Source organism: Schistocerca piceifrons, chromosome 6 (genome assembly GCF_021461385.2).
Source record: "Schistocerca piceifrons isolate TAMUIC-IGC-003096 chromosome 6, iqSchPice1.1, whole genome shotgun sequence".
NCBI classification, from domain to species: Eukaryota; Metazoa; Arthropoda; class Insecta; order Orthoptera; family Acrididae; genus Schistocerca; species Schistocerca piceifrons.
The window spans coordinates 503,718,058-503,731,593 of NC_060143.1; the positions used below are offsets into that span (position 1 = coordinate 503,718,058).

General features: G+C 42.1%; 1 pseudogene; it reads right to left on the minus strand.

Moving 5' to 3' along the window:
• Positions 1 to 942: 942 nt before the first annotated feature.
• On the minus strand, positions 943 to 1,059 carry LOC124803935 (annotated as a pseudogene).
• Between the last annotated feature and the right edge of the window lie 12,477 nt (positions 1,060 to 13,536).

A 13,536-nucleotide genomic window follows, 5' to 3' on the forward strand; every position in this document is an offset into this window, starting at 1 on the left:
ACGGAAGAACAGTCTAATTAATTAGATTAAGACGCAGATATTGAGAAACTAAATTACCAAAGCACACAGGTTAGATACATAATTCGCTCCAGATCAGGAATTTGTAATATGTCGCAAAATCAGTTTACTTTCCGACACAAACGAAAACGTGACAACTGTGACTATTAAATATAAAATTAACATGCAGAAATTCAAAAACTAATCTACCAAAACCCACAGAAGCAGCAGCAGCAGCAGAAGCACTCCGTCTTCAGGCCACAAGTGGAACATCGGGACCAGCCGACCGCCGTGTCTGTTGTGGATTGGCATGAGAGCCAACCCACTAATGGTAGAGGAAGCCGAAAGGCACGCGTTTAAGCTCACGCAGGCTGACGAGAGGTCTGGAACAGGACAAGGAAATGAGATCTTAGGAAAAAAAAAGGATTTAGCTGGTGGAATACTTAACTTTAATCCAGTAATGTTGAACGTAGCTCTTGTCTGTACATTATTCACAATATCAATAGTAACTGAACATGGCGCCTTGCTAGGTCGTAGCAAATGACGTAGCTGAAGGCTATGCTAACTATCGTCTCGGCAAATGAGAGCGTATTTTGTCAGTGAACCATCGCTAGCAAACGTCGGCTGTACAACTGGGGCGAGTGCTAGGAAGTCTCTCTAGACCTGCCGTTTGGCGGCGCTCGGTCTCCAATCACTGATAGTGGCGACACGCGGGTCCGACGTATACTAACGGACCGCGGCCGATTTAAAGGCTACCACCTAGCAAGTGTGGTGTCTGGCGGTGACACCACAGTGTCATCCTCAGTTGAGGATGCGGATAGGAGGGGTGTGTGGTCAGCACACCGCTGTCCCGGTCGTTATGATTGTTTTCTTTGACCGGAGCCGCTACTAGTCGGTCGAGTAGCTTCTCAATTGGCATCACGAGGCTGAGTGCACCCCGAAAAATGGCAACAGCGCATGGAGGCTGGATGGTCGCCCATCCAAGTGCCGGCCACGCCCGACAGCGCTTAACTTCGGTGATCTCACGGGAACCGGTGTATCCACTGCGGCAAGGCCGTTGCCCAAAACACACAGATGAAACTACATAATTTGCTCCTTGTAAGGAACTCGTAATAGGTCACAGAATCGGTTACTTCCCTGTTGCTGCTTGTTCGTCAGTGTCTGCTGTTACCTACACTGGACTGCTGCAAAGTAAACGATCAAAAGAGAAAGAACACGCACTACGGAACTAAGCTGTAGACACTGACGAATACGCAAGAAGTGTGCCTAATTAGCTGATTAACAGTCACAGAAACGAAAAATAAATTACCAAAGCATAAAGGTGAGACTAAATATTTCGCTCCTGATTAGAAACTAGTAATACGACGCACTGAAGGCACCTGTAGTCTAGGAGCCTATAAGGTAACTCGGTGTATTCAGCCAGAGGGCTGAATGGCCTATGTAATTTAAAAAACTGAGTGTAGGGATCACCGATTAACATGAAAGAATTTCATGTGTCGTCCTCACCGACGAAATGCAACGAACAAAGAAAGGGGTAGCATATTCGATTATCAATCAAAACGACCATGATTCCTGGTTCGAAACCCGCCACCGCTTAAATTTTGATGAAAATCGGCAGCATTGGAGGCAGAAGACTTGCAGCACAAGAAGTAATCTTGGTACTTCCAACGGCCTTAAGAAGGAGGGTGGAGGAGCGGACAGATGTTCAGGGCACTCTCTTGTCCTTGGGGTAGGAAACTGCCCCCATAGGCGAATGAATCAGCAATGATCAACGGCACGAGGATGAGGAAAGGAAACTGCTGCATTAAAGACACTTAATGTGCATCCAACAACATGTGGCCTGTAATTGAGAAGGTATAATGATGACCTTTCCTTTGGAGAAAGATAGCGGAATAGTCCATGTCTCCAGGAGGGCACTGCCAAGGGGGAGATTGTAACACCATAGCTCTAATGCTGTACTGATTTATTTTGCTTTTGTTTCATTTAATGTTACATTGTTGTGCTTCTGTAAATGTGTTTGTTTGAATAGATAACACAAAACTGTATACTCCTTTCTTTGTAAAAAACTTTGAGTCATGGTCTGATTCTATGCGATGTAGTATATCTGTCGTTTAAATGCTTTGTCCCATTTGGAGGGAACAAAACTTACTGTATATGATTGTAATTTTGTGTGAATAATTTTTGGTAGAAACGTCAATACGCGCAAATGTTCTGTTTTATTTAATGTATTTGGTTGCTGTTATGTAAACTGCTGATCCTCACTGAGGATTCTTAGTAATTCTGTATGTAAAAGTTGTTGTGGTTCCCCTCGGGAACAGAACTGTGTAGAGCGCGCAAATTGTGGTTGGCTTAGGTGGAAAAGGTGGAACTGATAGTCAGTCAGGGACGAGCTACAATTCGGGGACAAGCTACGAGTCGGGGACGAGCACGAGTCGGGGACGAGCTACCAAACTGTGCACTGCCATGTAAAAGATGCACATTGTGCTGGTTCCGAGAGAGGCTTTTTCTGCTACTTTCTAATGCTTCTAATGGATGGATAAATAGCTGGAACTATTTTGGAATTTGTATCTATCATCGCCACCAAGAACTGACAGAGTCCAGCAATTCTACCTGCAATTCCACCTACCAACATGCAGTTGCCACCACATTGCGCAATTCATTGCATCGGAATGCTACAATGATGTACAGTGAAGGATCAGATTAATGGAGGTGTTAGTGTGCTCAAATATAAGGTAATTTATAACTGAATTTATGTAACTACCTTGATTTTTTTCCTTATCATCAGACCTCTCAGGTTCCTCTCCGTTTGAATTAAAGTGATTACCGAGTATCCCTACTGAAATAACAAAAAATCCCAGTGTTTTGCTAATCGATGCCTCTTGAACATAGTAAAAAGAAAGTTAAAGTTAATGTAGCTTGTTGAAAATAATTTTCCTAGTAAAACTGCTTATTAATGTGCTGATGCCAACTTCCAAATTAAAAGTTCTTAAGATTGAGGCTTATAAAGTTTTGCTTGGCAAATGATCACCTTGATATCTGTAGTAAATTCAAAAAGGTGAGTCACTTTCTTGCAATTTTGTCAACTTTGTATTTCACTAGTAAAAGTGGAAAACTGCAATAGTAGGAAATTATATGTTCATGATTGCTAAGTGTTTGTCTCTCTTGTGTATTGGAAGTGCATATTAATAGTATAACTGGATCCACAGTTTGTCTATTGTGTTAATGCTGAGTAACAAGTAACGGAAGGACCATAAATTATGAAAATCATAATTTCTTTCTTCAATGATAGTGAGAAGCAACCTTTCAGTGGATTCCAATTAACTTTCATTTTAAATAATAAAGTATTTAACTGAGAGAGACGTAAACTATATCCAATTAATGATTCTGCAGTGAATAGTAATAATAACGTTATAAAAACCTTTCAGTTTGTGTAAGCCCTGAAAGTAATAGTGTGTTTCAGTATCTGTTATAATTTTGCAAATAGTTTGGGCTGCTCTAGCTGCTAGCTTCAACTTAACGTAAACAAATGTATGTGTCATTGTTCACTGCACTCCCGTGTGACAAAGCATAGGTTGTGTTTATACATTAAAATTACTAATAACTATTTTCTTGAACGAGAATGTTAATCATTCTCTTGCCTAGTTAGGCTGGCGACCGTTTTCTTTATCCATTAAACAGTGCAGATAGGCAAAATTTCGATTGTTACTGTTCAAATATTTACGTAGTTCTGACTTTCATTTCCGATAAGCAATCTCCGTTAGGTACGACACGGTCGACATAAGAAAATTCCTCTCAGAGGGTAACACTGCTCTGTTGCTATATACCATAATTGCTTTAACAAAAAATAGTTTTATTTCACAACCTGTTTCCAGTTTTAAGGTTATGGTTCAAATGGTTCTGAGCACTATGGGACTTGAAAAGTGAAATGCTAAGAGTCATTCTAGATATAGTGGGGTCAGTGAAGTGAAATGGAAATACGACAAGGATATCTGGTCACTTGAGGATAGGGTAATATCAACAGCATCAGAAAATGGTATAACGGGAACAGGACTCGTTGTGAATACGAAAGTAGGGCAGAGAGTGAATTGCTGTAAACAGCTCAGTGGTAGGTTTATTATTATCAGAATCGACAGCACACCAACACTGACAACAATAGTTCATGTATGCATGCCGACGTGCAAGTAGCAGATGAAGAGATAAGGAAAGTATGTGAGGATGTTGATCGGGTAATTCAGTACGTAAACGGAGGTGAGAATCTGATAGTCTTGGGTAACTGGAATGCGGTTGTAGTGAAGGGAGTAGTAGAAATGGTTACGGGAAAATATTTGCTTGGTACTAGGTATGAGACAGCAGAAAGGCTAATATAATTCCGCAATAAATTTCAGCTTGGAAAACGATATAACAGCGGCCACACCCCGATGGGATGGAACGAGAAACCTTCAACAACCAAGGCTATCTGTGAGACACGCAAGCCAAATGTAAAACACTGGAAAACATTAAATCTCTCTATTAAAATTTTGAATAAGCACCATTCCGCACGGGAGTCTAAGTGACGAAGGCTTAACGCCAATTACTTCAGTGACCTAGACAGACTTCAGAACGAATTTTGATTAACGCATTGTTTATGACTGAGGTGGTACAACCCCTGCTGCTAAAATGACATTACGAAATTGCAGTGCCTGTTTTATTCTGAATTACGTTGTAAAGTTCTTTTGGCCAAGTAAACACGTAGAAAGAAACGGGTGCTGCGGTGACAAAAGCCGTTATGTAATACATTAAATATAATCCCAGTTGCGAATATGAATAGCAATCAGCTGTAGAGTGGAATGACGACTTCGAAAATTTGTGCCAATCAGGGAGTCGAACCCAGTTTTCCCGCTTATCACGAGCTATCCCCTTACCATTTTTTTCTATCTCATTTTGTTCTATATTGTTCGCTAAATTTGTTTGGGATGGACGTCCGATGACACCCGTTCACGTTCTTCGTCGATCCGTTTACTCAGTTTTTCTTTTTTTCTTTTATTACGGAGGGTAGCTAACCCTCTGGCCGAACACGCTATGCTACGGTGCCGGATACCATTAGGCTATCTGTGCACGACTTACGGTTAGACCCAAACCTCCACATGTCGTCAACAATGCGTCTACTACTGTTACTCGTACATCCATCATGTGTATTCCTGTACAGGAGAGACATTTTACTTGAAAGTCGTTTGCCGGGTGTTGTCGGATAAATACGATGTTGCATACTTGTCCAAACGAACTTTGTATTGTAATTCAAGAAATACACTGGCACTGCAATATCATATTTATCTGGCGACACCAGGTAAGTGACTGTCAAGTAAAATGTCTCACGTGTACGGGAATGTACATAATGGATGGACGAGTACAGACTGTAGACGCTTAGTTGACTACGTATGGAGGTTTGGGGCTCAGTGGGAGTCGCGCACCGCTAGCCAAATTGTAAGGTGATGGCTCGTGATAAACGGGAAATCTGGGTTCCACTTTAGATCCGGAACAAATTTACATTGTCATCATTTCATTTTACAGCTGACAGTTATCCATATTCGCAATTGCGAATGCTTTTAATAAATGATATTAGTTAGCCTTAAAACAAGGTATTAAGTCCTCAAGACAATGGTATTCAAGGAACTGAATTACTTAGCGGGTCAAAGGGATCCGAGCGTCAACAATCCTATACGCAAGCACTTTAATTATAGTTATTAATACCGGCGACAAGAGACACCTAGCACTGCAAGGCAGCATGTCGCGAACGATACACAAATTTGAACTCAGCCAACGAGCAATAATCGCCTGGGATCAACTGACAACAACTTGCAACTGTTTCCGTTCGTGAACGGGAGTACACAGCAAATTATAGTATTCAAGTAAAATACAAAGAACAGCATAGAATCACCTTAGCACGAAGTACTGACGTCTAATATAGGCACGGTCAATGCGTATGAACATTAGTTAACTTCGTATGAACAGTACGTTCATGCATCTAATTCATATGAGTAAGTCGTGCGCTTTTTGACCAAATTAAATAAACGTCACCAGAAACTTAGAACGGCAGAAACGGCCACAAGATGTTTTAAGACTTAACAGCAATCAAGAAGCGCCTCCAAACTCAAAATCTAAACAACTTATTTAGATATTGGAAATGATTGGTGCTACCTACGAGAGAAGATTTGACTCATCTATCTTAATGAGCCCTCCTCGCACATAAGGATGTCTCAGAATATCCGTAGCTTGTAACCATGGGTATACTGATATCCAAGAAACCATGAATATACCTGCTGCACGGCGAAGAAGTGTGCTGAGCTACCCTCAGAAATTTCAAGAAATGACTTCAAAATCCTCGTCGTTACGAATATGCAAACAAACTTCAACTTCTCCACGACAACGCAAGGCCTAACGCAATTCCTCGTCTACCCTACTTCCCCAAAAGTTTTAATGGCGATTCATGTAAGCTGTTCACCTGAAATATATCCGGAAACATTGAAGACATGATAATCTATTTTGACCCAGATAAAATGTCAGAAAATCCTCTCTGAAGTACACACAAATCCTTTCGTAGCTATATTAGGCACAGAGATATCCCAATCAACATAGTTTTTACAGATCTAACTGCATTAAGTTCTGTCGCCGGTGTCGCTCTAAAAGAGACAGATTTAACGGCGATTCACTCTTCAGAATACAGTTATTAATTTCGAAGCTACTTCAGTATTAAAACTTAGGATATCTTTGTTTCGAACATGAAATCGATTTGCTGTCTTAGACGGAAGATCCCGATTTCATACAGATATAATGATACGTCACGTTGGAAAAGAATGAAATAGAGTGTTTTTATTGTACGATCGCGATTCCGATGTAACAGGCACACAGAAGAAATATAGCTGTCAATCTCTCTGTGTCGTTTATAAGAGTCGAAAGTAGTTTCGTTTCAAAAAAATATATGTCTCCCACAAACGAGGAGGAAATGGACGTGGTACTACCTCACTGCAGACTGCAGACTCCAGAAGACATTCACCAAAAATGACAATACAGTGAATATACAAAACATTTTTACTGGAAGAGCATAGGAATACTGCAAAGAGGACAACAATTAAGGCTGTAACGCGTGAAGTGAACTACATAGATATTCTCGCAGCTGTGGTTCATTATTCAGATGTTAGCTCCAGACAAACCGCAAGTGCCACTGGAGTAAGTCACCTCAGAGCTATCTGCATTTTACGCAAACAGCTCTCAACCGCATTACAAGCCGATTTACCATCGGAATTACAGAATACCCACGGAATTCGATAGCTCGTTTTTGATACTACTTAACTTCTTTCTTCAAGGAATTCCCTTTGCTGATGAAGGCACCTTTACAAAACATGTAAGGCTGAATGTAAGAAACATGCACTGTTGGGCCGCTTAGAATCCACCATTTATGAGGCACGTTGAACACCATCCACAGTGGTCTGTAACTATATTATTCGGTAGTACCTTATTAAAGAAACAATAACAGTTAAAATATACACAAACTTTCCTACCGAAGCGCTACCGGCTCTCCTAGAAGAAATACCACATCAAATACGTGTATGTACAGGGTGACAATTATTGAACTAAATGAACTAAAATAGTCATAGTTTCTAAACGGTTTGCACTCGGTCATTCAAACTACAGGTTCGGAAGCTGGACATGATGGGAATTATGCGCTGTACGGTTTGGTTTAGCGACGAAGTCACTTTCATTCAGATAGTTCATCGAAAGCAAATTTGGCGCATTTGGGGGACTGAGAATCCGCATTTCGCTATCGAGATGTCTCTTCACCCTCAACGGTTGACTGTCTGATGTGCAATGTCCGTTCACGGAATAATCAGTGCCACATTCCTTGATGGCACGGTGAGTATCAAAAAGTACGTGAAGGTTTTTGAAGATGATTTCATCCTCACTGTAGAAAGTAACAATAATTTAAACAAGATGTGGTTCATGCAAGACGGAGCTCGACCTCATCGAAGCAGGAGAGTGTCTGATGTCTTGGAGGAGCACTTTCGTGACCGCATTCTGGTTCTGGCTCTGGGGTACCCAGAAGCGACTGGCATGTGCCTCGACTGGCCGCCATATTCTCCGGACCCCTACACATGCGGCTCCTTTTTGTGGGGATATATTGAAGACAAGGCATACAGCAATAACCCGAAAACCATTGATGAGCTGAAAACAACCATTCAGGAGGTCCTCGACAGCATCAATTTTCCAACACTTGAGTGGCTCATGCGGATTTTCGCTATTCCCCTGCGAGACATTATCGCAAATGATGGCAGACATATCGAAATGTCATATCCTAAGCCCGAAGATCAGTAGCGAAATTTACGTGTTGAATATAGTTTGTGTACGCTGTAGTTTGTAACTAATTTCCTTTTTTTCATATAGTTCAAAAATTGTAACCCTTTATGTGTGGTACGAGCACAGTTGGTGCTCGGCTCGCTACTCACTCGTAGCTAGGAAAGTGCTCAGCCAACTCTTTCCTGGTACCGAAAAGGACGTGAAAGCGTTACCAGTTGGCCTGTACGTTCGCCATCTGACATTTTTTCACTGGGGTAAATTCAAAGATGAAGGCCATGCAAACCAAAAAATAGCTCACTGAAGCAGCAGGTACAATGTTATCTAAGGAATCTCTTCAATTTGTCCAGACTTCTTGCATTAGCGACTGCAAATGCGTATTTTAGTACACACTTGATGGCATAAAATGAATTTTAAGAAACATGCGTTCGTTATTTCTCTTTTTGTTTCTGTTTCTGATGCGATTCTACAATTTGTGTGTTTTGAAATGAAACTTATGACGAGAACATTTTATGTAACCATCTTTATACCTTAATTCCCTATTTTAAAAAACGAGTCGTTAGCTAACTCATTTATTTAGAACCACTGTCAGAAACAAGTCCAGTACTGACACAATTTCAGAGGCCTTACTAGTCTCATTCAGATATGGTTTTATGTATGAGAGGTGATTTCTCAGGATGGGGTAGGATAGGGTTACAAGTGTGGATGGGACCATAATCACTTACTCTCGGTTGGACAAGAAATACGTAAAATTTATTTAATGAAATTAAAATTTTAGAACAATCTCTTGAAAAAAACACAATTGACTCTATGATGATGGCTGAAGGCCTTATCACAAATATTTCACAATTCTAGAGCCGAAGGCCACCAACAATAACCTCAAACAACAATCGGCTGAATGCCTGGATTAGAACTCAGAAGAACAATTCCAAACAGCACACATTTCAACAAATACTTTGCTTTTAAATCAAGTTTGATTTAAAAAAATACTAACTGTAATACAGCTGAAAGCCTTATCACCAAAGAAGTGAAATTATTACTCGGCTGGCGGACACAGCGGGCCGGAGAGGCCGAGCGGTTCTAGGCGCTACAGTCTGGAGCCGCGCGACCGCTGCTGTTGCTGGTTTGGATCCTGTCTCGGGCATTGATGTGTGAGGTGTCATTAGGTTAGTTAGGATTAAGTAGTTCTAAGGTCTAGGGGACTGATGACCTCTGAAGTTAAGTCCCATAGTGCTCGGAGCCATTTGAACAATTTTTGGACACATCAACAATAACTTGAAAATTACAAATATCTGTAAAACAAACATCACAATGTAAGGAATCAGGACAGACGGTTCTCAGCAAATGTTCCATGGGTCGGCCTGGGAAGGGAACTCAAACGTAAGATAAGGTGAGACAGGCGGCCAAGTGTTGCACTCATGTAACAGTATGGCAACCCAAAATAGGGGCAGTTTAAGCGCCGACCGAACGACTAACCAATCCGCCCAACGTCCTATCACCGGTACAACGATGGAATATTTTTAGGCAAGGGCGAAGAGACTGACAGCACTACGTCTTCAGAAAACACCCATGTATACACTAGAACCAATGTGGGCCTCCCAAACAAATATGCACAGTACAATACAAGAGGTTGGCGAACTACACGCCGTGTCGGACAGCATCAACATGACGAGGAAAGGTACACTGCCTGAAAAGTACGCTAACCTCCAGGGCAAGTAAATGGGGCGTCAGCGGCCAAAGGGCAGAAAATACCGCTGGTTGCAATTCACTAATAAGAATAATACTAAATTCAATTATGGATAACAAGTAGAGAAAAACGGCTGCAATATTTCACCGCCTCAAAACACTTCACTCGTTGCCACCAGGTTCAGCTGCCCTGGGAGCAACAACCCGCCGACGAAAGGCGAGATCACATAGTAGTCGAGGTTGCATTAGCAGTTAACGGTATGCAACGAAGTCTTCGCTCTAGCAGCTACCCCTCCTCGATCCAGCAGTGGCAGCACGCCGCTAGCAGTCCTGGATTGCCCTCGCGCTGCACGGACCTGCTCGCTGCTGCGCCGCCAACCGACTTGATGTCCGTTCGCAACTCTCCATTCCACACAACAGGACCTGGAAATACTAGCGATCGTTCCACTGATAGTACTACAGTACTCGTATCGATAAGCGCTGCTGCTGCCACTCACGGCAGGCAAGCCAGTAACTTAGTAAGGCCAGTAAATCGAATAACAAACGAGATGCCGTAACCGCAATGACAAGATGCCAAGCAATAAACGGCATGAATACGAGCCGCGCACGACTCAATGTATATAGACTGAAGCGGTGAGTGAAAATTTGTAGCAAGGCCGAAAATCCAACGAGGGTATCTTGCTTACTAGGTCGGGGCGTTAGCCACGAAGCTACATTGGTACAACAGTTCACCTGACTGCACGGAATACCCTGGCACACCACTATCCTCGATTTTAAAGTAGACTGGAGCGGCAGTGAGAATTTGGACCAAGCAGGGAGGCATGGCAGGTTAATCCATGCAGTTGCGTGAACTGCTGAGACAAGGTGGCTTAGTGATTAACACATATGCCTAGTAAGCAGGAGACCCCGGTTCGATTCCCGGCTATGGTATAAATTTTCGCCCACATCTTCAGTATATAAACATAAAGAACAGATAATGTAGTCATACGTTACGTCATCCTTTTATGTCACATGATTTGCTTTCCATTTTTTATGTCGGTCCAGGCGTATGTACCCAGGTGTGTTTATTATGCTTCAGACCATACATGTCTCCACTCTAGCGTTTACCTGCGTGAAGCTGAAGTACCCCATGAGCCTGACGCCACAGTTCCTTATGAGAGCATGTGATGTAGACGTCAATCCGTCTCATGTTCAGAACAGATGAATCCCAATACAGGGTAGTGCAAATGTCCCTTAACATTTGAAAACCTACTGAATTACATCATAATGTAGATGAGTGGTAAAAATTGACACACATGCCGTAAATGGCATGGGGTTTGTCGAAACTAAAAATAAGTGCAAAAACTAGTCGCCAACAGATGGCGTTGTGCAGTAACACGTCTGTGACACGGATGAGAATAGTGTATAAACTAAGCTGTAGTGAGACGCGGAGCCAGATCATCCATAGCCTGGCTGATAAACATCTGCTGACAGTTACTCTTATGCAGGATGGCACTCCAGCACAGTGTTTTGTAGCGATTGCGCACTGAGCCGCGACGTCCATCGTCGTTTGTCTTCCAGGTCTCCAGGTCTCAGTCTTTGTGATTTCGGGTTGTGGGGTTACCTCAAGTCCAAGTCCACCGCGATCGTCTGACCACATTAGGGTTGCTAAAAGACATCATCCGTCGGTAGTTACCACCATACGTAATAATATGTTGTGCAGTAGTATTCACAACATTGTCCCTCGACTAAGGTTTTTATAACGGCAGACTTGTTGAGTATTTGCTATAAAAACATAGTCTTTGCCAAAATTCAAAAGCTATGCTTTACTTTTCTATCTTACGAAGTGTCATATCGTGGTGTTATGTGCACTTTTTTTCGTTTCGATAAAACCCCAAGTCATTTTAAGTGCGTGTTTTGAATTGTTACCTCTCCACCTACATTATTCCTTGAATTATTGAATTTTCAGATGTTAATGGACATCTGTTCCACATGTATTGAAATTCTTGTAAAACGACAAATCGAATGTTTAAAGCAAACACAGTTGAATTTGTATACTTCTGAACTACAAAACTGTTAGCCGTGGTTACTAAGGTTTCAAAGAGCGAAGAAGGTACTAGTATCATCTTACTACACACCAGATTCACTACACTTTTGCACACTGTATTCATATAGCCAATGCACGTCGAAAATTATATCACTGTACAACACATTGTTCAGGAGATACGACATAAAAACAGAGCTGTGCCATGACGTTAAAATATATTACTTCTATGATATTATCTTGACCCGTGAGAAATTACCCAAATACTATTCAAATATATCAAAATTATATCATTCTATGCCACAGTGGTCAGGAGGCGTTACGTCGTAGAGATTAAGCGGCGTGAAAACAAAACCGCAGGACGAAATTCGCTAGAGATAGAGGTGAAATACGTGTACAAATACAAGTGAAGTATGTGAAATATATGTGAAGTATACGTCACATGTGTGCACACTGGCAAGGCTGCGGGGTGAACAGCTCCTCCTAAACCCTTATATAACTGAACCAAAATTAGCATATACAGGGTGTTACAAAAAGGTACGGCCAAACTTTCAGGAAACATTCCTCACACACAAAGAAAGAAAATATGTTATTTGGACATGTGTCCGGAAACGCTTACTTTCCATGTTAGAGCTCATTTTATTACTTCTCTTCAAATCACATTAATCAATGAATGGAAACACACAGCAACAGAACGTACCAGCGTGACTTCAAACACTTTGTTACAGAAAATGTTCAAAATGTCCTCCGTTAGCCAGGATACATGCATCCACCCTCCGTCGCATGGAATCCCTGATGCGCTGACGCAGCCCTGGAGAATGGCGTATTGCATCACAGCCGTCCACAATACGAGCACGAAGAGTCTCTACATTTGGTACCGGGGTTGCGTAGACAAGGGCTTTCAAATGCCCCCATAAATGAAAGTAAAGAGGGTTGAGGTCAGGAGAGCGTGGAGGTCATGGAATTGGTCCGCCTCTACCAATCCATCGGTCACCGAATCTATTGTTGAGAAGCGTACGAACACTTGGACTGAAATGTGCAGGAGCTCCATCGTGCATGAACCACATGTTGTGTCATACCCATAAAGGCACATGTTCTAGCAGCACAGGTAGAGTATCCCGTATGAAATCATGGCGGTGAACCGAGGAAGTACAGTACATACTGACGAAACTAAAATGAGCTCTAACATGCAAATTGAGCGTTTCCGGACACATGTCCACATAACATCTTTGCCTTATTTGTGTGTGAGCAATGTTCCCTGAAAGTTTGGCCGTCCCTTTTTGTAACACCCAGTATGTTACTATCTGGAAAGAAATGATGTGGGGTAAGAATCAGGGACATTCTACTGGGATGGGTGTGACAATGTGTAGGCAGAATATGTAGGGGAGCGAGGGAGAGGGCGAGAGAGAAAGGAGGGGGAAGGGGGAGGGGGCGTGGACAGAACTGTGAGGCCTGAGCATATGTCACGGGAGAGGGAGAGAAAATGAACAAAGAAAGAGAAGGAG